The 27,486-nt window shown below is 44.6% G+C and overlaps 1 protein-coding gene across 4 annotated transcripts in view; it reads left to right on the top strand.

Moving 5' to 3' along the window:
- The window catches only part of HHLA2 (HHLA2 member of B7 family), a 157,895-nt gene that overhangs the window by 3,887 nt on the left and 126,522 nt on the right, over positions 1–27,486 (top strand). For 2 of the 4 annotated variants that reach the window (XM_073586255.1, XM_073586258.1), the window contains exon 2: positions 17,343–17,448. The exons of 1 other annotated variant lie outside the window; for it this stretch is intronic. The gene's annotated coding sequence lies outside the window, so the exon portion shown is untranslated. Of the gene's footprint in view, positions 1–17,342; positions 17,449–18,531; positions 18,709–27,486 lie in introns of those variants that run through there. One more of the 4 variants, XM_073586256.1, reaches the window with a different exon arrangement.

The raw sequence follows: 27,486 nt of genomic DNA, 5'->3' as shown, positions 1-27,486 counted from the left end.
TACAAGTCTCGGAAAAAGACGCATTTTTTTTTTTTTTTTAACAAACTTTGGATTTTTTTTTCACCATTTAAATAAAAAGCAATCTATACATGTTTGGTATCTACGAACTTGTAATGACATGGAGAATCATAAAGGCAGGTCAGTTTTAACATTTAGTGAACATGGTAAAAGAAAAATCCAAAAAACAGTTGTGGAATTGCACTTTTTTTGCAATTTCACAGCACTTGGATTTTTTTTCCCCGTTTTTTGAGTACACGACATGGTAAAACCAATGATGTCGTTCAAAAGTACAATTCATCCTGCAAAAAAACAATCCCTAAGGCCGGTTTCACATTAGCGCTTTTTCAGCGCGCGCACGGCCGGGGGTAGCTCCGCCCCCGAGCCGGCTCTCTGCCCGGCGTGCCCGCCCCTTGCTTGTAGCGCCGCCTACTAGCGGACAGCGGCGCCTGCGATCGGCGCACCCTATCTTTAGCATAGGGTGCGCAGATCGTGCGCAGGCCGTGCGCTAGTTGCGCTTTGACCTGCGCTGCGCACTTTTGACGGTGCGCCGTGCGCGCCAAAATCCGAAAAGTTTGATTTTGGCGCGCACGGCGCACCGTCAAAAGTGCGCAGCGCAGGTCAAAGCGCAACTAGCACACGGCCTGCGCACGATCTGCGCACCCTATGCTAAAGATAGGGTGCGCCGATCGCAGGCGCCGCTGTCCGCTAGTAGGCGGCGCTACAAGCAAGGGGCGGGCACGCCGGGCAGAGAGCCGGCTCGGGGGCGGAGCTACCCCCGGCCGTGCGCGCGCTGAAAAAGCGCTAATGTGAAACCGGCCTAACATGGCCATATTGACAGAAAAATAAAAAGTTATGGCTCTGGGAAGAAGGGGAGTGAAAAACAGGAACCCAAAAACGAAAAAGGGCTGCGGCGTGAAGGGGTTGAGATATTAAGACTAAAGGACCCGTCTCACATAGCGAGATAGCTAGCGAGATCGCTGATGTGTCACCGATTTTGTGACACAACAGCGATCTCGCCTGCGATCTCGCTACATGTGACACATAGCGGTGACCGGCCCCCCTGCTGGATATCGCTGATCGTGCTCGAATGTCCTGGGCCATTTTTTCATCATCGGCGTCCCGCTGGCCAGGGCACATCGCTGTGTTTGACACGACGAGCGACCTCGTTGGTGACGCAAAACTCAGGGACTCAGGCTGGAATCGTTCAGAATAGCTGCTGTGTGACAACGCACCAGCGATCCTTACCAGGTCGCATCGTTGTCGGTATCGCTGGTGCGTCGTTGAAGAGATCTGCCTGTTTGGCAGCTTACTGGCGACCATGTAGCGATGCACCAGCGATCCCTACCAGGTCGTGTCATTGTCAGAATCGTGAAACAGGATCCTAACTCTTTAAGGCTGTTTTGTTTAACGAAGTCCAGCAATGTAACAATCCTGCTGGCATCACTGCATGGTCTCCCAGCTCCCGCACACCTACTTACTTTCTGCTTCAAGCCATACTGTGAAATCTGTCTGTTGCCAGCCCTGAGCTCCATGTGCTATGCCTCTTGTTTTCCTGCTTGCTCGCCATGTTTCCTGACTGTGTGTATAGTGGGGCGGCGCCTGAACTCTCTGGTTCTTATGCAGTCTGTGTGCACCTGGGTAATCTGTCCCTGACCAATCACCTGGAGCCCTTGACTATTTAGTTTCACCACTCCCACTGAAACATTGCCTGTGCAATGTCTAAACTCAGTTAGCTCCTTGCTGCTGAACTAGCCAGGCCCTGTTCTGTGTATCTCCTTCTCTGTAGGAATACTCTGTCTCGCTTCGTACCTTGTCCGCCTGCCAGGAGGCAGAATATCCTGGTCCTTGTATCTTTGTCCCTGTGTCTCTGTCTGAACTCAGTCTTACCTCTGTCTGTCAGTCTCCTTGTTTGTGGTTCCTTCTCTGCCGTGTCTTTCCTTGTGTCCTCCCTGTCGGTGCATCTGCACCCTCGCAGCTTTGCCTGCTCCGCACTCCTGCGGCTCTGCCTGCTCCGCACTCCTGCGGCTCTGCCTGCTCCGCACTCCTGCGGCTCTGCCTGCTCCGCACTCCTGCGGCTCTGCCTGCTCCGCACTCCTGCGGCTCTGCCTGCTCCGCACTCCTGCGGCTCTGCCTACCTGCACCTCCTGTGTGAACAGGTCCAGACCTGTTCCTTCATATTCCACGCCTGTTTGCATCCATACCTGCACCTCCTGTGTGAACAGGTCCAAACCTGTTCCTTCATATCCTGCACTTGCCTGCATCCATACCTGCACCTCCTGTGTGAACAGGTCCAAACCTGTTCCTTCATATTCTACTCCTGCCTGCCTGCATCCATACCTGCACCTCCTGTGTGAACAGGTCCAGACCTGTTCCTTCATATTCCACGCCTGTTTGCATCCATACTTGCACCTCCTGTGTGAACAGGTCCAAACCTGTTCCTTCATATTCTACTCCTGCCTGCCTGCATCCATACCTGCACCTGCTGTGTGAACAGGTCCCTACCTGTCCTGTGTCTCAAGCCGTGCCCGCCTGTCCTGTGTCTCAAGCCGTGCCCGCCTGTCCTGTGTCTCAAGCCGTGCCCGCCTGTCCTGTGTCTCAAGCCGTGCCCGCCTGTCCTGTGTCTCAAGCCGTGCCCACCTGTCCTGTGTCTCAAGCCGTGCCCGCCTGTCCTGTGTCTCAAGCCACGCCTGCTTGCCCAGTGTCTCCAAGCCACGCCTGCTTGCCCTGTGTATCAGCCTGCTTGTCACTCGCACCTATCCAGTTGTCCTGTTCCCGAGTGGGATCAGCAGCTACAGCCAGACACCACCCTGGAGTGGCACCCAACAGCTACCTGCCGCACAAGCCTGACCTCACCATCAGAGGCTCCAGTGAAGACCAAGGTAGCTGCCATAGTTACGCCCCTTCCAGGGTAGTCTGGTTTGTGGCATAGTGGGGCCACAACCCCCCGGCTCGCGCCATTCAGCCAAGGCGCGAGCGTGAAAGTTTGCACAGGCCATGGTCCCCGCTGAGTCCCATGTCCTTCCGCTCGCAGAGCGTCATGAACTCTCTCCCTGCCAGTGTGACCCACCAGAAGAGTTTGTTCCGCCTTGTGTGGTTCCAATTGTGGAGACTTCTGAACCACTCATAGTCTCTAAGGCCATCTATGAGCAGCTCCTGGCCTACGAAGAGCACGACCCAGCAGATCCGCCTAGGTTCTATGGGGACCCCAAAGAGTGCCAAGGGTTCCTGAAAAAGTGCCTGCACTACATCCTGCAGAGTGCAGTTTGTTTCCCCTCTGACCGGGTCAAGGTGGCATATATCATGTCCTACCTAGCTGGTGATGCCTTGAATTGGATCTGTCCCCTTTGGGAAGCAGGGGACCCTGTCGTCATGAGCCTGGGGGCCTTCCTGGTGGCCTTCCGTAAAGTTTTCGACATGCCTCGTCCAGCTGCTCTTGAGATGTCTTCCCCTTCAAGCTTCCAGATACAGACCAGATAAGAGGAACCTGTGGATGAATCGTCTCAACCACCTATGACAGTCCAGCCATCACCTGTTCCACAGTCTGCCAATGCGGCCTCCCGTGCAAGATCCAAGAGGTCTAAAAAGAAGAAGCGGGCCAAGTTGCAGCCGGAATCTGGCCTCTGTCCTGTGAAGCCTGTACTCCAGAACCCTGGGCCAGTAGAAGAGACTGTCCCTGGTGAGAGTACTCCCTCTCCATTAAACTCATTAACTGTTTCTCTGCCTTCAGGGAGCTTTGGTGTATTTAAGTCGCCAGTCTTACAGAGTCAGTGTGTGGTCTCTGTCATACAGCTCCGGCGTGGGCGTTGTCTCGAGGTGGCCGAGCCCTATTGGAGAACAGTCTAGTCCTGCAAGGACAACTACAGCTCCAGGTCGGAGCCTTGTATACGAAGAAGTTCGTCTTCCATTTGCTGTCTAGTATGCCCATGGGTCATTCTGAACCAGAGATCCTGATGCCCATTTATGTTTGGAGACCCAGCAAGGCACCACACTTGAAACAACCAAGTGACAAGAGGTGTCTGGTTCCCTTGTGTCGCATTCAGTCCGCAAAGTCGTCTTCTTTGCCTGGTTTGCTAGTCGCCGAGTCAAGGTGTGAGGATGCCTCTGAAGAGGGGGAGGCGGTCTCAGTCTCCTCACACATCCCCAGCGACTATACCAGTGTTCTGCTCCCAAGAGCACCCCTGCCTCTTGATTGTCTTCCCCAGGATAAAGGGCTGAAGATGGATCCAGAGTGTATGCCTTCAGCTCCCCTGTGGCCTAGGGGTGAAGGTCCCAAGACAGAGCTTCACTCATCTAACCAGGAGGATGTGGTCCAGTTTTTTCAGGGTAACAGGCTGAAGTGGCTCCCCGTATGTATGCCTCCAGCTTCCATTTGGCTGGTGGGTGAAGAGGTTGGAACAGTGACCCACGTATCTCCATTTCTCATCAACCAGGAGGAGGTCCAATTTTTCTGGCATGTCGGGCTGAAGTCGGACTTAGTGAAGGTGTCTGCTGTTTCTTGCTGGCCGGCTGATGTAGGGGTCAAGTCTGAAGCTTCCAGGTCCCTGCTCTCTGTCAATCAGGAGGAAGAAGTCTTTGTACCCTCTGTGTTGGAAACTGACTCCCTTAGGCACCAAGAAACCGGGCAATCTGTGATTCCTGATGGCACACATACTCCACCCTACCTGAAGGATGTCGTGTCAACCTGGACTGTGTGTGGTCCCGTACTCCTTCTTCTGGTCATTCTGGCAGGCTTGAGGAAGAGGGGCCGTAAAGGGGGGTACTGTAACAATCCTGCTGGCATCACTGCATGGTCTCCCAGCTCCCGCACACCTACTTACTTTCTGCTTCAAGCCATACTGTGAAATCTGTCTGTTGCCAGCCCTGAGCTCCATGTGCTATGCCTCTTGTTTTCCTGCTTGCTCTCCATGTTTCCTGACTGTGTGTATAGTGGGGCAGCGCCTGAACTCTCTGGTTCTTATGCAGTCTGTGTGCACCTGGGTAATCTGTCCCTGACCAATCACCTGGAGCCCTTGACTATTTAGTTTCACCACTCCCACTGAAACATTGCCTGTGCAATGTCTAAACTCAGTTAGCTCCTTGCTGCTGAACTAGCCAGGCCCTGTTCTGTGTATCTCCTTCTCTGTAGGAATACTCTGTCTCGCTTCGTACCTTGTCCGCCTGCCAGGAGGCAGAATATCCTGGTCCTTGTATCTTTGTCCCTGTGTCTCTGTCTGAACTCAGTCTTACCTCTGTCTGTCAGTCTCCTTGTTTGTGGTTCCTTCTCTGCCGTGTCTTTCCTTGTGTCCTCCCTGTCGGTGCATCTGCACCCTCGCAGCTCTGCCTGCTCCGCACTCCTGCAGCTCTGCCTGCTCCGCACTCCTGCGGCTCTGCCTGCTCCGCACTCCTGCGGCTCTGCCTGCTCCGCACTCCTGCGGCTCTGCCTACCTGCACCTCCTGTGTGAACAGGTCCAGACCTGTTCCTTCATATTCCACACCTGTTTGCATCCATACCTGCACCTCCTGTGTGAACAGGTCCAAACCTGTTCCTTCATATCCTGCACTTGCCTGCATCCATACCTGCACCTCCTGTGTGAACAGGTCCAAACCTGTTCCTTCATATTCTACGCCTGCCTGCCTGCATCCATACCTGCACCTCCTGTGTGAACAGGTCCAGACCTGTTCCTTCATATTCCACGCCTGTTTGCATCCATACTTGCACCTCCTGTGTGAACAGGTCCAAACCTGTTCCTTCATATTCTACTCCTGCCTGCCTGCATCCATACCTGCACCTGCTGTGTGAACAGGTCCCCGCCTGTCCTGTGTCTCAAGCCGTGCCCGCCTGTCCTGTGTCTCAAGCCGTGCCCACCTGTCCTGTGTCTCAAGCCGTGCCCGCCTGTCCTGTGTCTCAAGCCACGCCTGCTTGCCCAGTGTCTCCAAGCCACGCCTGCTTGCCCTGTATCTGTCGTACCTTCTTGCCCTGTGTATCAGCCTGCTTGTCACTCGCACCTATCCAGGTGTCCTGTTCCCGAGTGGGATCAGCAGCCACAGCCAGACACCACCCTGGAGTGGCACCCGGCAGCTACCTGCCGCACAAGCCTGACCTCACCATCAGAGGCTCCAGTGAAGACCAAGGTAGCTGCCATAGTTACGCCCCTTCCAGGGTAGTCTGGTTTGTGGCATAGTGGGGCCACAACCCCCCGGCTCGCGCCATTCAGCCAAGGTGCGAGCGTGACAAGCAATACCTGAGCTAGAACCATTTCTGATAAATCACACTCCTGGAATCTCTCAGAAACAGTAGTCTCATGACTTATTAAATGCAGATCACTGATTCAAGGTGTGATTCGCCTTAACCCCAGTGATTGAGGAAGCAGAAAATCAGTTGTTTCTGAGTAAAGGCAGATACGTTGTTAAAACCACTTTCGCTTACTTTGTACAGGGTTTTTAAATCTATTCTTATTTTTATTTGTGTTTTTAAGGTTTATAGGGAAATGCGCAAAATGTTTGGTCATGAGATTTGCTAATGCTTACGAGATTTTCTGAGCACAAAGTTCAAATTGATAAGAGTAAAACAATGTGTAAGGAGTGAGGTAGGTGTTAGGCTACATTCACATTAGCATTCGGGGGCTCTGCGGAGGGCTGTGTACTTCTGCATGTGTCCTGCGTACCTATCTTTAACATTGGGTACGCAGAACATGCGGATGTATGCGGATGCATTGTTTTGATGCGCCCACCGACTGCACAGGAACTCAACAAGTTGCATTTTGCGCAGATGGCAGATGTACATCCGCATACCTAATGTTAAAGATAGGTACGCAGGACACATGCGGAAGTAGGCGGGGCTTAATGGAGGAAGTATGCAGCCCTCCGCAGAAAGATGCATGTTTTCATATTAGTGACAAAAGGACACTACCTAGATTTCGCATCTGCGGAATTTATCTCAACAGAGTAAATTTAGAGCTGGACTGAAGCCCAATATCCACCCCATATCAGCAGTATTACCTGTCTCTCTGGTACACTCACTATTGTACATATGTTTTCAGTCCATTATGGCGCAAAGATAAACTGAAATGTTTTGGTCATATTAATCAAAATCTACTGTTTAACTCTAAGCTAGTAGTTCAAAGGGGATATTAAAATGGGATAGAATACCAAAATTAATGTGTTGACTTTGTTAAAAAAATGTAAAGAATTGATTGGACCATTTTTGTTACTGAAACTAGTGGTATGACTGTGTTTATGTCCTAGAACAGGGGTGCACAAAATGCGACCCAAGGGTCACATGTGGCCCACAATGTCATTCTGTGTGGCCCCCAACCATATGGACAGAAAAATGCTTCACTGACTGGTTTACTTTACTTAACTATATGTGGGCAGCAACACACAGAAGAGTAGTGGCCGGCAGCCAAGGAGCAGGATCTGGCAAGAACTAATGGGGCACTATGCAGACATCACTTGATACCTCATCCAGGAGAATGGGGTCACTTATCCCTTTTGGCTCCAGAAAGGAGAATGTGTATTAGACAGGTGACCTTCCGTATCTTTAGCTTGCTTCACTCTAGTCTATGGAAGTTCTGAATTATTAGGCAGTAAGCACAAAACCGAATCCTAGAATGTTAGAGTTGGAAGGGACTTCCAGAGTCATCTTGTCCAACCCCTTGCTTGGTACAGGATTTACTAAACCATCTCAGACAGATGTCTGTCCAGCCTTTGTTTGAAGACTTCCATTGAAGGAGAACTCACCACCTCTTGTGGCAGCCTGTTCCACTCATTGATCACCCTCACTGTCAAAAAAGATTTTTCTAATATCTAATCTGTATCTTCTCCCTTTCAGTTTAATTCCATTGCTTCTCATGTTTCCATGTGTAAATGAGAATGAAGGGATCCTCTATACTGTGACATCCCTTCAGATATTTGTAGACCGCTATTAAGTCTCCTTTTAGCCTTCTTGCAAGCTAAACATTCTCAGATCCTTTAACCACACCTCGTAGGACAAACTTTGCAGTCTGCTTACCATCCTGATAGCTCTTCTCTGAACTTGCTCCAGTAGAGGGGATAATTACTTCACGTGATCTAGACTCTGCCTCTCTTAATACATCCTAGAACTGTGTTTGCCTTTTTTGCTGTTGCATCACATTGTTCACTTATCTGCAGTCTGTGATTTATTAGTATACCCAATTCTTTTTCACACGTGCTGTTGCTTAGTTCTCTTCCTCCCATTCTATAGATGTCATTTTTGTTTTCCTTGCATTTCTCCCTGTTAAATACCATTCTGTTAGTCACTGCCAAGTGTTCAAGCTTATGTAGTTCTTCTTAATCATTTCTCTGTCTTCTCTCGTGTTAGCTATCCCTCCTAGTTTGCATCATCTTCAAATTTGATTAGTTTACCTTCAGTTCCTCATCTAGATCATTTATATAAATGTTGAACAATACTGAGGCCAGGACAGAGCCTTATGGTACCCCACTTGAAACATTTTTCCAATTGGATGTGCAACCACTTATTACCACTTTTTAAGTACAATCACTGAGCCAGTTATGAATCCACCTAACCGTAGCCTTGTCAATCCCATACTTGGTCATTTTTTCAATAAGGATATTATGAGATACTTTATCAAATGCTTTACTTAAGTCAAGATATACTATATCTACTGCATTTCCCTGATCACCGAGTGAGTGATTCCATCATAAAAGGAAATAAGATTAGTCTGTCATGACTTATTTGCTGGCTCTGGTTAATTACTGTATTCTTATCCAATTACTTACATACATGCCGCTTAATAATTTGTTCAAATATTTTTCCTACTAAAGGAAATCCACATACAGTAGTGTTCAAAATAACAGCAGTGTGTTCAAAAACATGAGTTAATCACAAAATTTTTATACTAGTTTTTCTTTCCATGCAATTGGAACATTGCACATTGTTTTCTAATTCAATACATGAAGAGAAATGTATATATTTTTAACTACTTTACAGAAAATAACATCAAATGAACATTGGGCTGTTCAAAAAAAAAAAAAAAATAGCAGTGTCTGCATTTGTCTTTACAAACTCACAATATGTGCTATTTTTTATGATGATTTATCATTCCTGTAAATCACTAACCTATTATTTGCTTGTACACCCACAGTTTTTTGGAACTACTTCTATGCATCTATGTTGCATAAAGTCAACCAACTTATGGTACTTGTCAACTGTTATTTCAGCCCAGGATGCTTTGACTACATCCCATCATTTTTTTTGCATTTATTGGCTTTTCCTCAGAAACGGCAGTTTTGATGTCACACCACAAGTGTTATATCAGATGAAGTCTGGGGATTGGGCTGCCCACTCCATAATCTCAATTTTGTTGGACTAGAACCAACATATTGCTGGTTTACTGGTGTGTTTAGGGTAGTTGTCTTGTTAAAACACACATTTCAAGGGCATATCCTCTTCAGCATAAGGCAACATGACCTCTTCAAGTATTTGAATATATGCAAACTGGTCCGTGATCCCTAGTATGCGGTAAATAGGTCCAGCACCATAGTAAGAGAAACATGCCCATATCATGTTGGTGTCATCACCATGCTTCATCAGTCCACAAAATGTTTCTCCATTTCTCTTTAAGCTAGTTCATGTGTTTGAACAGCCTATTATTGTCTGCACTTCTTCATACGTTTTGCCCTCTCCAATCAACTTTTCAATCAAAGTACGCTGTTCTTATGAACAATATCTCGAACGACCCATATTTCTCGGGCTTTCAAGAAGAAATGCATGTGCAGCATGTCCTGGCTTCACCCTTAAATAAGGGTCAATTCAATTTCAATGTCTTTTTTAAGACGTGGCGCCCAGAACTGGAAACAGTAGTCCAGATGAGGCCTGACCAAGGAGGAGTAGAGGGGGATAATTATTTCACGTGATCTAGACTCTATGCTACTCTTAATACATCCTAGAACTGTGTTTGCCATTTTTGCTGCTGCATCACACCATTGAGTCATGTGCAGTCTGTGATCTACAGATGTGCACAGTGACTGAAAGTTCTCTGCTGCTGACCCAGATCAGCAGTAGTGAGCCGGCAACAGAGCCCGTTATCAGAATAGCTGGCATGCAGAGACCAGTGACAATGTGCTCCATTGCCAGTTCGTTGCTGCTGATTTGAGCTGGTAACAGAGAGCGTGCTGTCCCGGAGGCTGCCAAGAGGCCTATACCAATATTAAAGGAGCTGCAAAAATTTCTGGCAATTACTACTTGTGTACTGCATGAGACAACAATCTTCCGTATTCTTAATATTTCTGGCCTTTTGGGTTGGGTGTCAAGATGGAAGCCTCTTGTAAAGAAAAGCAATCCCAGCTATGTTTTCTTAACACCTACATCAAATCTGCCGAATTCATGTGGGAATACATGTTATGGTCTGATGAGACGGAGGTTGAATTTTTGGTTTTGGGAATTTCCAAAAAATATGTTTGGTGCAAAACTGAGCATCACCATAATCAAGCCATACCCATAGTGAAGCATGGTGGAGGTAGCATTTTCCTTTTGGCTGTTTTTTGGCATCTGGATCTAGGACTTTAGTCAAAGTGGAGGGAATTATAAACAGTTTCAAATATCAGTCAATTTTGCAACAAATTCTTCAAACATCTAACAAAAAGCTGAAGATGACGAGAAATTTCACCTTTCAGCACAACAGTGAACATAAGCATATCTCCAAATCAAAAAAGAATGGCTTCGCCAGAAGAAGACCACAGTTTTGGAATGGCCCAGCAAGAGACCGGACCTGAATCCACACAGGAGATGCCCTCGCAATCTGACAGATTTAGAGCACTACTGTGAGGTGACAGACACCTAGACAAAATGTCTGAATCTTATAATAAATTCAAAGTTTTCTTCAACAAAATGTAAATTTGAAGGTGTACCACATTATGGCTTCAGTTTATTTTTCAGAGTATGGGTGTCATATAGGGTGCAGTCAGGTGGCCGTTTAACACGGATGATGAACGCATTTCAGTGCATGGACTAGGCGGAGGTCCTCCTGACCCGAGCTTGACAGCTGCATAGAAATACATGCTGTCACATTATGGTCAGGAGAGCCACCATCAAATCTGAGCATTGCGATGCGATAGTCGTTCCACTTATACGGCCGTCTGACTGTGCCCTAAAGGTATAAAAATTCCTGAAATGATTTTTCTTTGTATGATTTTTTTACATGACAAAACCCTTGGATTCTAACGTGTATTACACTCCTTAGTAGACAAAATTTTATCAATAGCATGTCAATAATCATGGTATAATTTTATCAAAATAAGAGTATCCTTGAACACAAATTTAAATGTTCTGCTCTATGGTATGAGGTCCAAAATAATAATACACAAATCCTATGTGTCCATGAAACCCAATTAAAGCAGTCAATTTTTTCCACTTCAAACACAATGCCTATCCATGCAGAGGAGTGATTTCAGATATCTTTCAGCTTTCATTTAACAGCAGTGTAGCAGTTTTCCTCTTAGGGCTGTCAGCTCTGCTGTACTTCCCCTTACCCCTGTCATGAGCCAGGACGGGTTTTCGCTTTGGCCCATCCTGGTCTGATTGGGGGTTAATTATTCCGCCTCTCACTGGCAGAGGGCGGCTATTTAATGCTCTGTGGACCTAGGTCCGGTGTCAGTTATACTCCTGCCCTCGGCTGAGTTAGTTGACCTTGTGCGTACGTGTGCCTTGTGCTTGATATCTTGCTTGTTTGGTTTTTGATTCGGTTCTGTCCCTGTTACGAGTTCTGCCTGTCCCTCTTGTACTGCGCTATCTCTCGTGTATGACTCTCTGCTTGTGACCCGACTTCTCTCTGCTCGTCCCCTTGGTACCGCGTCGCCCTCTTGTGTATGACCTTTGGCTTTGTTTGACCTCCCGTGTGTTTACCCCTTCTGTACCTCGCTGTCCATACTGTGAACGACCTCCGTTCTGCCTGACTCTGAGTTTGCTGTCTTCTGTGAAAGCAGGACGCTAAGCCCCGCCCCCTTGCAGTCACATGACCGTAGGTCCCGTGCCGGCTTGCTAAACTTCATCACTAAGGTCCTGTGCACCTACACTTTCTGGCTATCCTGGTCCCCAGGGGTCCCTACAGTGCGGGTGAGTCCCTGCTCAGCGGAGGCTGTACACCGGCGCTGTCAGGATCCTGATAACCCCACATTGACTGAAACAATGAGTAATTTTATTTAAATCTGCTCTGGCACTTTGTAATCACACACAGCTTTGCAGTGTGATCAACAAGAGCAGGTCTGTGTGTGATTACATGTCTCACATAGGAGAAAACCTGTTCTAAGCTATTGTGTTGATGTGCTGTTGTTTTTTTCTCCTGTATGTTGTTGCAGGCTTACAATTGGTAAACCTCATACAAGGGAAGAAGTACATGCCCCCAGAGACAAATCTCTATTTACACTCAGTTGGGCTTGTCATAAATTGTCATCTAAACTTTACAAGCTAATATTTTTGCAACAGACAAGAAAAATTATAAAATAAAAAAGACTATCTACTCCGCTCTGCATCCACTATTCCATGATATTTTAACTTGCTAAAAATGGTGAAAGGTTCTCTTTAAAACAATCCAACAGGGGAAAGCATACAACCAAAACTTCTCTCCATAATAAATACAACAATGGAAGTCTGGAAAGATTTGCTTTAGTTAAAAAATCTGCAATTGCATCACAAACAGAATCCATCCCTTTGGATTCCATTGAATATCTGTTTTGTGGCAATACGTTAAGGCTATGTTCCCACAATAAGCTTCTGGTGACTTTTTAGTTTATTTATAGATAATTTATATATTGTATAAATATAGATATATAAATATAGATAAATATAGATTATTTGTGTTTTTTCATTGCATTTTGAGTATATTTTTTTACATGCATTTTTATCTCGTTTTTTTACTTTGCATTTTTAGTGTGGACACTATAGGGCTTTATTCTGTTCAAAACTTCTTTTTAGAGCACTGTGAAATAAACCAAATGCAGTTTATACATTGAATAAATCAGAACCACTTGCTTTACATACCGTTAATTTATTTGAGAAAAAGCTTGAATAAAATGCGATAACTACATCATGTTGTGTTTGGAATAAACTACCCGGGACTCAAAAAAAAGCACTAAAGGTTTTACATTTGATATTACTTGTAGTGTATTTATTATTTTTCTGTTGACTTGCATCTTGTTTGCCTTTTTAATTGAATTAATAAATTATCAGAAATAGAGCTTAATTATTGGAAAAAAAAATCTGCTGATTTTGTTACAAATTCAATGCAATAGTTGTAACTAATCCTATTCAAAGCTCGCATAAGTTAGACCCTATTCAAAAGTCAGATTTTGTATCAGTATTTCATCAGTATTTGTAAATCAAATTCAGAACTGCAGAACCCATAGACTTGTATTGGTAATTTTGATCCATGACTCAGATAAAAAACAGACATGTCTCCGTGATATCTGCATATTAACCCTTTTACTACCAAGGGTGGTTTGCATGTTAACTCCCGAGCCAATTTTTACAATTCTGACCACTGTCCCTTTACATTATGAGGTAATAACTCTGGAACGCTTCCACGGATCCCGGTGATTCTGACATTGTTTTCTCGTGACATATTGTACTTCATGTTAGTGGTAGAATTTCATTGATATAACTTGCGTTTATTTGGGAAAATAAAAGGAAATTTGGCGAAAATTTTGAAATCCATTATGGCCATGGGGGCCTGCAGGGAGGCGGCTTCCTCAGTGCCTGCAGAGCGCAGGCATGAGGAAGCCTTGTGCAGCGCCTATCAGATCACTGATCTGACACAGCGCTGTGTGAAGTGTAAGGTCAGCGATCTGACACATGACAGTGATGTCCCCCCCGAGACAAAGTAATAAAGTGAAAAAAAAGTGTATAAATAATTTATAAAAAATCGCTAAATAAAAAAATATATATATTCCCTAATAAATTCATTTTTTGGGAAAAAAAAATCAAAAACAATAATAGTACACATATTTAGTATCGCTGTGTCCATAACGACACGCCCTATAAAACTGTCCCACTAGTTAACTCCTTTACCTAACCCCTTAAAAAATAAAAGTAAAAAACAAAGCAGAAAATTATGCTTTTTCATCATACCGCCGAACAAAAAGTGCAATAACGCGCGATCAAAAAGACAGATATAAATAACCATGGTACCGTTGAAAATGTCATCTTGTCCCACAAAAAATGATCCACCACACAGCGTCATCAGCGAAAAAATTAAAAAGTTATAGCTCGCAGAATAAAACGATGCAAAAATAATTATTTTTATATAAAATTGTTTTTATTGTATAAAAGCGCTAAAACATAAAAAAAGACATAAATGAGGTATTGCTGTAATTGTACTGACCCGAAAAATAAAACTGCTTTATCAATTTTACCACACGTGGAATGGTGTAAACGCACCCCCCCAAAAGAAATTCATGAAATGCTGGTTTTTGTTCATTCTGCGTCCCAAAAATCGGAATAAAAAGCAATCAAAATATGTCACTTGCCCAAAAATGGTACCAATAAAAACGTCAACTTGTCCCGCAAAAAATAAGACCTCAGATGACTGGAAAAATTATAGCTCTGTAAATGTGGTGACGCAAAAACTATTTTTACAATAAAAAGCGTCTTTTAGCGTGCGACAGCTGCCAAACATAAAAACCCGCCATAAATAGTAAATCAAACTCCCCTTTATCACCCCCTTAGTTAGGGAAAAATAATAATAATAAAAAAAAGTATTTATTTCCATTTTCTCATTAGGGTTAGGGCTGAGATTAGGGTTAGGGGTGTGATGGGGTAAGGGTTGGAGTTAGAATTGGGGGGTTTCCACTGTTTAGGCACATCAGGTACTTTCCAAACGCAACATGGCGTCTGATCTCAATTCCAGCCAATTCTGCAGTGGCAAAAAAGTCAAACGATGCTCCTTCCCTTCCAAGCTCTGCCATACCCCATATGTGGGGGTAAACCACCTTTTGGGTGCATCAGTCTACTCAGGACAAATTGTACAACAACTTTTGGGGTCCAATTTCTCTTGTTACCGTTGAGAAAATAAAAAATTGGTTGCAAAAATATCATTTTTGTGGAAAAAAATATGATTTTTTTATTTTTATGGCTCTACGTTATAAACTTCTGTGAAGCACTTGGGGGTTCAAAGTGCTCACCACACACCTAAATAAGTTCCTTGGGGGGTCTAGTTTCCAAAATAGGGTCACTTGTGGGGGTTTCAACAGATTAGGCACATCAGAGGCGCTCCAAACAAGACATGACAATCGCAGACTATTCCATCAAAGTCTGCATTCCAAAACGTCACTACTTCCCTTCAGAGCCCCAACGTGTGCCCATACAGTACACAGCGTACACAGGACAAATTGGACAACAACTTTTGGGATCCAATTTCTCCTGTTACCCTTGGGAAAAGAAAAAAATTGGGGACTAAAAGATCATGCTTGTGTAAAAAATATGAATTTTTTATTTTCTCGCCCAGGCGTTATAAACTTCTGTGAAGCACTTGGGGGTTCAAAGTGCTCACCACACATCTAGATAAGTTCCATAGGGTGTTTAGTTTCCAAAACGGGGTCACTTGTGGGGGTTTTCCACAGTTTTGGCACATCAGGGGCTCTCCAAAGGCAACATGACACCCGCAGACCATTCCATCAAAGTCTTCATTCCAAAACATCACTACTTCCATTCGGAGCCCTGATGTGTGCCTATACAGTAGTTTTTTCCCACATATGGGATATCAACGTACACAGGACAAATTGGACAACAACTTTTGGGGTCCAAATTTTCCTCTTACCCTTGGGAAAATAAAAAAACTGGGGACTAAAAGATCATGTTTGTGGAAAAAATATGATTTTTTTATTTTCATGCCCGGGCGTTATAAACTTCTGTGAAGCACTTGGGGGTTCAAAGTTCTCACCACACATCTAGATAAGTTCCATGAGGGGTCTAGTTTCCAAAATGGTGTCATTTATGGGGGGGTTTCCACTGTTTTGGCACATCAGGGGCTTTCCAAATGCAACATGGTGTCCGATCTCAATTCCAGCCAAAAAAGTCAAATGGCGCTGCTTCCCTTCCGAGCTCTGCCATGCGCTCAAATAGTGGTTTACCCCCACATGTGGGGTATCAGCGTACTCAGGACAAATTGCAGAATAACTTTTGGGGTCCTGTTACCCTTGGGAAAATAAAAATTGGGGGTGAAAAGATCATTTTTTTGGGAAAAATATGATTTTTTAATTGTACGTCTGTACATTATAAACTTCTGTGAAGCCCTTGGGGGGTTCAAAGTGCTTAAAACATATCTAGATAAGTTCTTTGGGGGGTCTAGTTTCCAAAATGGGGTCACTTGTGGGGGGTTTCCACTGTTTTAGACACATCAGGAGCTCTCCAAACGGGACATGGCTCCCGATCTGAATTCCAGCCAATTTTGAAGTGAAAAAGTCAAACGGCGCTCCTTCCCTTCTGAGCTCTGCCATGCGCCGAAACAGTGGTCCCCCCACATATCAGGTATCAGTGTACTCAGGATAAATTGCACAATAACTTTTGCAGTCCAATTTCTCCTGTTACCTTTGGTAAAATAAAAAAAATTGGACCTGAAGTAATTTTTTTTGTGAAAAAAAGTTAAATGTTCATTTTTTTTTAAACATTCAAAAAATTCCTGTGAAGTACCTGAAGGGTTAATAAACTTCTTGAGTCTGGTTTTGAGTACCTTGAGGGGCGTAGTTTTTAGAATGGTGTCACTTTTGGGTATTTTCTATCATATAGACCCCATAAAGTGCCTTCAAATGTGATGTGGTCCCTAAAAATAAAATGGTGCAAAAATGAGAAATTGCTGGTCAACTTTTAACCCTTTTAACTTCCTATCAAAAAGAAATTTTGAAACTGTGCTGATGTAAAGTAGACATGTGGGAAAAGTTACTTATTAAGTTTTTTGTGTGCCATATTTCTGTGATTTAAGGGCATAAAAATTCAAAGTTTAAAAATTGGGAAAATTTTCAAAATTTTCGCCAAATTTCCATTTTTTTTCACAAATAAACGCAAGTTATATGAATTAAATTTTACCACTAACATGAAGTACAATATGTCACAAGAAAACAATGTCAGAATCACTGGGATCCATGGAAGCGTTCCAGAGTTATTACCTCATAAAGGGACAGTGGTCAGAATTGTAAAAATTGGCCCGGTCATGAACGTGCAAACCACCCTAGGGGTAAAGAGGCTAAGGGGTTAAAATGTCTGAGTTTGTCCATCAGGCAATGGCATGTAAAAATCATTCTGAAACAATTTACACAACTGAACAAAGTTTTACAAATGATAATGTGGAATCCTTCTTCAACCTCATGTACTTAAAGCAAAAATGCCTTTGCAGTGTCCTGGAATGTCTGACAGAGGGACGGTCCTCAAATTCGCAAAGGTTCTCACAGGAGAAGACATATCATTGGTGCACCCTGTGCGGCTACCCAGCGGCCCAAGAAGTAAGGAGACCCATTTCTACCTCCAAAGCAGGTGTAATGTTGCCTTTTTAGGAGCTCTGGGGCTGAAAAGGGCCAATATAATGTTCTTTCACAGGGGCCCTTTTTTGTCTGTATCTGCCAGTGGCTTCTGATGTTATCTGGCTAATCGGTACTCAGATGTGTCCACTGGCTGACTGTTCACTACAGGATCCAATTCAAACTGCTTTTTCTCACCCACAAAGCTCTCCACAGTGCAGCACCCCCTTACATCTCCTCCCTCACTTCTGTCTATCGGCCTACCTGATCGCTGCGCTCTGCAAACGACTTTCGACTAACGTCTGCACTAATCCGTACCTCCCACTCACGGATCCAAGACTTCTCCTATGTTGCACCAATCTTCTGGAATGCTCTACCCCAAGAAATTAAGACTATCCACAATTGCACAGTTTTAGGCGCTTCCTCAAAACACATTTGTTCAGAGCGGCCTATCACTTCCCTAATCAAAGTCATTTTGTGTGTGTGTGTGTGTGTGTGTAGCCCATTCACTATCTCTATCTATCACCCACTCCCTCAATATGGCTGGCTGATGGCTGGACCATCATTGTAAATACATCATTGTAAATACACACCTGTACTCTGTATCTCCCCCAACTCGTTTTATTTTGCTTTAACTATTGTATTATTGTTAATGTTGTTGCTTATGACTGTTGTGTATGAAACTGTTAAACTGTAAAGCGCTGCGGAATATGTTGACGCTATATAAATAAAGATTATTATTATTATTATTATTATGTTATTCGAAATGGACAGGTTTATCTTCTCAAAGGAGAAAAGATCTGTTATGGTCACAGGTGTCAACAGCGGCACATAAGTAAAACGTTCTGTGGTAATATAGTGATATGAGAATTTTATATTACATCTCAGATTAATCGCTAATAATTATGCGCAGATCTGGTTATGTGAACAGGCTAGAGACAGTTAATCCGTATTGCAGGTACAGATCACAAAACATATTTTAACTTTGCCCTGTGTCATCAGCTGACTGTAGACTTCAACCTTCTAGGAAGGACAGACTACACAGAATAAATATATTTTTTGAATACGGTACAGTGTAGACTTAGCAGGCAGGTCATTCTTTTTTTTATTCCGACTTTTGCTCCGCCCGGTAATAACTTAGAGGTTGGAATTACCATAGTTGCGATAGATACAGTTTGCAGCCATAAGACAGAAGAAACCTGTTTGTGTTGTTATGAAACCTTCATACGTGAGTGTGGTGGCAAGGTAAGATGTTCTCTATTGAATTGTTGTAATATATTTAGAGGTGTTGTCACATAACTTTAGAAAATATATATAGTGGGGATGCAGAAAAGTGGATAGAGCTGACTGAGGTGATACCAGAAGTCTTTGCAGTTACATAAGACCAGGCGCATTGAAAGGATGACTGGAAAAATTCAGACTGGAACATTAAAACGGTTTGTCCGATAACAAAATAATATTTTTTTTTAGGCTTTGATGGTTTTAAAATAATAAATAAAAGCTTAGTTACCCTTCAGGGCTCCCACAGATCCAGCACGGGCCACTCTGGTGGTCGGTGATGGCTCTGGAAGCTTTCTGCTCCATTTGGAAGTCACGGGATTGCTGCAGGGTAAGGCTATGTGCACACGTATGCAGAAATTTTCTGAGAAAAAAACTGACTCCTTCCCAGGAAATCCGCAATTTTTTTTCGTGTTTTTATTGCATTTTTTTGCGTATTTTTTGCGTTTTTTTCTGGAGCGTCCTAATATAATGAAATCCGCAGATTTTTAGCAAAATTAATGAACATGCTATGTTTTTTTCCGCAATGCGCTTTTTTTGCGGAAAAAAAGCGCATCATGGGCACAAAAATTGCGGATTTCATTCTAATAATAGGATGCTTAATGTATACGTGTTTTATGCGTTTTTGCAGTGGAAAAACGCAGCAAAAACGCGAAAAAAACGTGAAAAATCCTGAACGTGTGCACACAGCCTTATAGTAGACAGAGTGAAGGAACTGCACACCTGAAAGTACATGGAGATGATCAAATAGGATTTATTTCCAGTATTTCATATCCATTGGTTACACCTCGGTAAGTACAGTTTTGTGTAACGTTTCAAGTATAAAAACCCTTCATCAGACAGAATCTAACTATATCACAACCTGTGGTGTGTGTAGGATTTGTTGCAGCAGTCATTTGAATACAAAAAGTGCATTATTAGACAAACATCCACCGATGCGTTTTTTTAGTCACCTTACTGCTGCAATCATTATCTGATTCCGACCGAAGTAGACATCGTGTCTGCAGCTGATGCAGACCTCCAGAGTGTCATGACCTCAGTGCGGGTTTGACTCGCACACGTGGGATTAATGTCTGGAACCAGTGCTGATGACTGGCATTTCTGGGGTTAAAGGTTATGATCCCAGTGCAGGCTTACCTGCACACCTGGGGCTATGATTGTGGCCTCTCCCTGGTTCTGGGAGAGGCTTCTTATAGCCTCAGGACGCTCCCATCCCCATCAGTTATACTTTCGCCCTTGGCACTGTGTGGTGACCCCTGAGTGTGTTTGTGCTGTGTTCTGGTTGCTTGATTCTCTGTGTACGACTCGGTCTGTTCTCTGGATATTGCTTTGGATTCTGCTTGGTACCTTCTATGTCTGTTTGGTTTTGACTTCTGCTTGGCCCTGACTATCCGTTCTGTCTCATCCCTGGTACTTTACTGATATCTCTGTGTATGACCTCCGTTTTGCCTGACTCTTGAGTATTTCTGTATGGTGTCCTGCCATTTCTGAAAGCAGGATGCTAAGCCCCGCCCCCTTTCAGTCACAGGACCGTAGGTCCTGTGACTGCTTGCTAAACATCAGCGTCCACAGGTCCTGTGTATCTGTACTTTCTGGCTGTACTTGACCCCGGGCCCCCATACAATGCGGGTGAGTCCCTGCTCAGTGGAGGCTGCACGCCGGCGCTCACAGGATCCTGACACAGAGCAGCCTGTGCTGGATCTCTGCAAGTTTATTGTCCCTTTTTATTATTTTAAAATCATCAATGCCTAGTAAAAAAATGATTTCCGTGTCGGAGAACCCCTTTAAGGTAAATACAGTATATATTGCATGTTAGCTTTAGTCTCATTTTTAGTTTTAGTTTATGTTGGCAAAAGGGAACAGAGTTTGTGGGGGAAGAGAGGCGGCATTACTCAAAGTGTGCTGATCACTTGTAGAAACATTTTGATTACCAAAGTTGTTTTCTGTAGTGGTCAGAAGTAAACACCTATAGAGTAGACACAAGCAAAGGTTTATTTTTGATCCAATGGAAGTTCACATGGGCAACTTCTAGTAAATAGAAAACATGTCAGTACATGCAGTCTGTCCTACAATAGAGTTCATACAGCTAAACTGTTCTGCTCCTATAGTAAAGGTAAGACAACAGGGAATAATGCTGTCTACAATAGGTCAGGCAGCATGTGTTTAACGTCTTCACGATGCAAGTCTGTTTTTGCATTTTTTTTCTTGCTTCCCAGAGCACTAAGGCTGTGTGCACACGATGCAGATTTGCAGCGGTTCCGCAGCGGATTTTACCACGCAGAAACGTTGCATATCCGCATTGTGATGTACAGTAGCCTTAAAATCAATGTGGGATTGGACAGGTTAACAATCATGGGCGTTGCTTCGTGCCACCCTCAATTGTTAGAAGTAGATCCTGGCTGTAAGGCCGATTTCACATGTCCTGATATTTCCAGCACCGGGAAAAAGGGACCGGAGATATCCGTGTGTTTGTGTGTCCGTGTGTCAATTTGTCGCATTCGTGTGCTTTCCATATGCTGTCCATGTATTGAAACAATTTGTTTCAATGTTATCCCTATGACTTTTAAAACGCACACGGATGGTGCACGGAAGCCATCCGTATGCGATATGTGTTTACACGAACCCATTGACTTGTATGGGTCCCTGTGATCCGTGCTGTTGCTCAAAAACGGACATGTCAGTGTGTTTTCACAGACCATTATTATTATTATTATTATTATTATTATTATTTATTGTTATAGCGCCATTTATTCCATGGCGCTTTACATGTGAGGGGGGTATACATAAAAACAAGTACAATAATCTTAAACAATACAAGTCATAACTGGTACAGGAGGAGAGAGGACCCTGCCCGCGAGGGCTCACAATCTTCAAGGGATGGGTGATAATACAGTAGGCGAGGGTAGAGCTGGTCGTGCAGCGGTTTGGTCGATCGGTGGTTACTGCAGGTTATAGGCTTGTCGGAAGAGGTGGGTCTTCAGGCTCTTTTTGAAGGTTTCGATGGTAGGTGAGAGTCTGATATGTTGTGGTAGAGAGTTCCAGAGTAGGGGTGATGCGCGAGAGAAATCTTGTATGCGATTGTGGGAAGAGGAGATAAGAGGGGAGTAGAGAAGGAGATCTTGTGAGGATCGGAGGTTGCGTGCAGGAAAGTACCGGGAGACGAGGTCACAGATGTATGGAGGAGACAAGTTGTGGATGGCTTTGTATGTCATGGTTAGGGTTTTGTAATGGAGTCTCTGGGCAATTGGGAGCCAGTGAAGGGATTGACAGAGGGGAGAAGCTGGGGAATAGCGGGGGGACAGGTGGATTAGTCGGGCAGCAGAGTTTAGAATAGATTGGAGGGGTGCGAGAGTGTTTGAGGGGAGGCCGCAGAGCATGAGGTTGCAGTAGTCAAGGCGAGAGATGATGAGGGCATGGACTAGGGTTTTTGCAGATTCTTGGGTGAGGAATGAACGGATGCGTGAAATATTTTTGAGTTGAAGTCGGCAGGAAGTGGAAAGGGTTTGGATATGTGGTTTGAAGGAGAGATCAGCATCAAGGATTACTCCGAGGCAGCGAGCTTGTGGGACTGGGGAGAGTGGGCAGTCATTTACTGTAATTGATAGGTTCGTAGGGGGGGTCACGTGAGATGGGGGAAAGATGATGAATTCTGTTTTGTCCATGTTGAGTTTCAGATATCTAGTGGAGAAGAAGGATGAAATAGTGGACAGACATTGAGGGATTCTGGTTAGTAGGGAGGTGATATCTGGTCCAGAGATGTAGATCTGTGTGTCATCAGCATAAAGATGATACTGAAAGCCATGAGATTCTATGAGCTGTCCCAGGCCAAAGGTGTAAATAGAGAACAGCAGGGGCCCTAGGACTGAACCTTGTGGGACTCCGACAGATAGGGGGCGAGGTGAGGAGGTGGTGTGTGAGTGGGAGACGCTGAATGTCCGGTCTGTTAGGTATGATGAGATCCAGGAGAGGGCCAAGTCTGTGATGCCGAGGGATGAGAGGGTCTGTAATAATAGGGAATGGTCCACTGTGTCAAAGGCAGCCGACAGGTCCAGGAGGAGGAGGACAGAGTAGTGTCGCTTGCTCTTGGCAGTTAAGAGGTCATTGGTGACCTTAGTAAGGGCAGTTTCAGTGGAGTGGTGTGACCGGAAGCCAGATTGTAAGCGGTCGAAGAGGGAGCAAGAAGAGAGATGGGAGGACAGTTCAAGGTAGACGTGTTGTTCCAGTAGCTTGGAGGCGTATGGGAGAAGTGATATAGGGCGATAGCTAGATACAGAGGATGGGTCAAGAGAGGGCTTTTTGAGGATAGGTGTGATGGAGGCATGTTTAAAGCTTGAGGGGAAAACACCAGTTGTTAGTGATAGGTTGAAGAGATGGGTTAGGGTTGGGATGAAGACTGTGGTGAGGTTGGGGATGAAGTGGGATGGGATCGGGTCGAGTGCACAGGTGGTGAGATGTGATCTTGAGAGTAGAGTGGAGAGTCGATCTTCTGTAATGGTGGAGAATGGTGGACCATGTGTCCGTGTGCAACATAGACCCATTCATTTGAATAAGTCTACGTGTGTCAGTGTCTCAGGTACGTGAGAAAGTTGTCACCACACGTACCGGAGACACTGATGTGTGAAACTGGCCTAAGACACAACCATTACCTGCTCTGTATGGGGCGAGCTCAACCCGTGAGCCCGCTCCATACACCTGCTACTGACTAGGTTAAAGGTTTATCAAATTTTAAACATTTATGAAATACTAGATGTGTGCCTGATGCTATCGCATCGGGAGGGCAGTAACATCACTATGGGGGCACTTCCGTGCAGTCACAACCGGCAGGAAAGACGGTGTTTTGCAGCCTGTGCTGGATATGGTGTGCGGCACCACTAGAGGGTGGCCACACCCAATCTCCAGCACAGGCCTCAAGCCGTGGTCTTTCCTGCCTGCTGTGACTGCATGGAGGTGGGTGGGCAGGCAGCGGCGGGATCCGGCGCGTGTAGTCAGGCGGGGGTCTGGCGGCGGCATCCCTCTCATTACTCCCCCCTCATTACACCCTCTCGTTACACCTCTCTCGCAGCCGGCAGGAAAGATGGTGTTTTGCGGCCTGTGCTGGAGATGGTGTGCGGCGCCACCAGAGGGTGGTCGCACCCAATCTACAGCACAGGACTCAAGCCGCGGTCTTTCCTGCCGGCTGTGACTGCAAGGAGGTGGGTGGGATGCAGCAGCGGGATCCGGCGCATGTAGTCAGGCGATGGGTCCTGGCGGGGGTCTGGCGGCGGCATCCCTCTCATTACACCCCCTCATTACACCCTCTCATTATACCCCCTTCATTACACCCCTCTTGTTATACTCCTTTGTTATACCCCTTTCACAGCCTCGTGATCGCAGCAATGGCCTGGATCCAAGCAGCAGCTGGGATCCGAGCGGCGGCTGGGATCCAAGCAGTGGCCGGGATCCCAGCGGCAGTCGGGATCGGAGCGGCAGCCTGGATCCGAGCGGCAGCTGGGATCCCAGCGGCGGATGGTATTGCAGAGGTGACCTGGATCCAAGCGGCAGCTGGGATAAAAGCGGCGTTTGGGATCACAGCTACGGCCTGGATCCGGGCGGCGTTCGGGATCGCAGCTGCGTCCTGGATCTGAGCGGCATCACTTGGGTGTTCCAGAATGGCAGACGGCATACTTCCGATGCGGCGCAGAGGGCAGAGCAGATTATTGCAGTGCACAGGTGCTGGAAGTGGTCCAGCGCCTATGCACTGCAGTACTCTGCTCTCAAGAGGGCAGAGCAGTGCGCCTGCGCCTGCGCCACAACAGGCAGCAAAGAAGAGGATGTCACCATTAGAAGATGGGAGGCGCCAGACCGAACAAGCCAAACAAAAAGTAGAATAAAATGCAATCAAAAAGTCTAAGGTAAATAAAAATAGTTTAGCTGTAAACGTCATCTTATCTCGCATAAAAACATGCCACAAGACATCTCCATCCGCTGAAAAATAAAAAAAAAGTTATTGCTCTCAGAATAAAGTGATTAAAGTAATTATTTTTTCTATAAAATAGTGATTATTGCATAAAATCGCCAAAATATAAAAAAAAATAAATGTTGTACCGCTGTAATCATACTGACCTGAAGGCAGATGCAGGCACTCTTGGTGCCATCTAGCCTATGATGCAGTGGTGTTCGTCACTTTTGGTGTGCACAAAAAGTGCCATCGGCAACAGTTTTGTGCACTTCTGAAAAGGTCACAGCGGAACAGATGCTAGACAGAGTTCAGAGTAACTCTACTGCCTCAATATAGTGAATGAATCCCTCGGGGTTTTATCTGAACCAAGTCATTCGGAGATTTAGACGGAAACTCTGATGTAAGTGCTCAGTGTAGAGCACAGGATAAATGTGATCCCAAACGTTATAGAAAATGTCCCACAAGAAAAGCAAGTCTCCACTCAGATTTTTCATCTGTTAATGGAAATATAGGGGGTTTCCACATTACTGGTAGTACAAAGGCTCTCGAAAAGTGCTATGGCTCCTCACCACCCCAAAAGAAATCCACCCCAAAAGAAATCCAATTCTGCATTCCCAGAACCAAATGCCCACATTTGGCATCCACAGTTTTGGCATTTCTAAACCAACAAGAAACAAAATTAGCAAAAACCCTGCTGTAACTAAATAAGTAAAAAGCAAAAGTGCATCTAAATAACACAGAGTTCTTAGTAATACTGTAGTGAACCACTTAATTTACGGGTGCATGTCTCCAGAAGCATGAGCTGGGCATCTAATAGATGCGCTTTTCTGGGTGGCTGCGGGCTGCTGATTTTAGGCTGGGGGGGCCAAGATCAATGGCCTCTTACCAGCCTGAGAATAGCAGCCCCCAGCTGTGAGTTTTGCTGGGTGGGTTCACAAGCAGAGAGGAACTCCACGTCGGTTTTCATTCATTCTTTCTTCCCTGCTCGCTGTTGCCGGCAGAGCAGGAGTGAAGAATAACAGCCGCATTCAGCACCAGCCGCAGGGGAACAGCGGCTTAGAGTAGCGCTTCTTCCCCGGCGGCCGTCCGTGTGGTCCTAATTCGGCACACAGTTGCCGCACGTGTGCCACATAAAGGTACCACATATACACACGGATAGCTCCGGTACCGATTTTTCTGGTACGTGTATATGGGGCATTACCCCCCTCATGAACAGAGCAGCCTTCAGTCTGCTGATAAGTAAGCTTTGGGAAAATAATTGAATTGGACCTTTAATTTGTCGCCCTTTTTCTGTTGGGGTTGATGGATATAAAATATGTATATATTTTTTATGATATGTAGACTATTGAAGAAAATATATCAGAATATCAAGCATACATCAAGCATACATCTGATTTACTATTGTTAATGTGCCTTGATAAAAAAATCAACTAAATTTGGGATCATGTGAAATTTTCATTTATTTTGTGTTTCAAATACTTACATGAAAAATGTGTTAAACTTGTTTCCGTCAAAAAAAAGTAAGCCAATCAAGACTTGGAGTGAAGTTAGGCAAAAGTGTCTAGAAGGGCACCAAATGTATTATCCAGCATACACATACCCATTATAATATATGGATATGTTCACAAATGTCCAAAATAAAAAAAATAACGGAGATATGTCCCTTTTTGGACCACCTTACCGATCAAAACCGATCAAAATTACTAAGACAAGTCAATGGGTCCTAAAATCCTGGACAGCACATGGAAGGTACATGGATGCCAATGTGCGCTGTCCGTGATTATAATAGACCCATAGATTACAATTATAATGGATAGGAGATGCTTTGTCATTAATGTATTTATTTATTCATACTTGAAAATTACTGATGAAACATTGATGGCAAAAACTGAAACTGATGAAAACTGGATGAAAGACACTGATGAACAACGGTCTGGGTTCTTACATGAGAAAAATCACTGACTACTGAATTGCTTAATTGGACTTTTTGGTATTTTTTTTAAAATTTAGCTAAATTATACAGCAAAACCATAGCTTGGTTTCAATAAATCTCGCCCATTTACTCATCATGAATGTTTCCAGGAAGTAAAGGTTTCTTAAGACTTATCAGAATGCAAAGCATTCATAGGTGTGTCATACCTGGATTGTAGTCACGCATGAAACCTCTTTCGATTTTGTTTTTGTTAGAAAGGCTGATGCCTCTATGTGACCTTTGTCTTTTACTTTACACAGATTTTAATGAAATGCCGTATCTTTTAAGCTTTATAATGGAGTTGTAGTATAGAGTAATACGCAAAATACTTGTTTACACTATAACAAGATGAGACGACGCAATTTGTTAATCTCTTATCAAATTGCACTAAGTAAGGAATGAGGCGGGTCTGAGGAATGTTGATAGTATTATCAGCTGGGCACTGCCGATAAGTCACGTACCTTGTGGCAACCAGTTGATAGGATTTCTTGAGAAATACTTAAAGGAATTATCTAAAATTTCTAGGACACATAGCGGAGAAAGTTTTACTGCTGGAATTCCCTATCTGGCTTGTGAATGGGTTGATTCTAGTTTTCAACTGACAAGTGGGTCAGTATGATTTTCATATTAAGGTGTGAATTTGCTAGAAATGTTCTATTCATTGCATAAAATTTCCTGTGCTTTTCTCAAGCATGCTCTTGATATGACATTTTTTAGTGTTTTTTTCTCCCATTTTATTTATGCATCTTTGATAGCCCGGTATCACTCTACATTGATAGCCTGATTCATTAAGGTTTTCACCAAAATGCTTAAATAAAACACCTTCAAATGTAGT

Source organism: Dendrobates tinctorius, unplaced genomic scaffold (assembly GCF_039654945.1).
Source record: "Dendrobates tinctorius isolate UK_male_01 unplaced genomic scaffold, ASM3965494v1 ptg000091l, whole genome shotgun sequence".
Lineage (NCBI taxonomy): Eukaryota > Metazoa > Chordata > Amphibia > Anura > Dendrobatidae > Dendrobates > Dendrobates tinctorius.
Note: the sequence above shows the minus strand (reverse complement) of the source record. Positions and strands in the feature narration are given on the sequence as shown.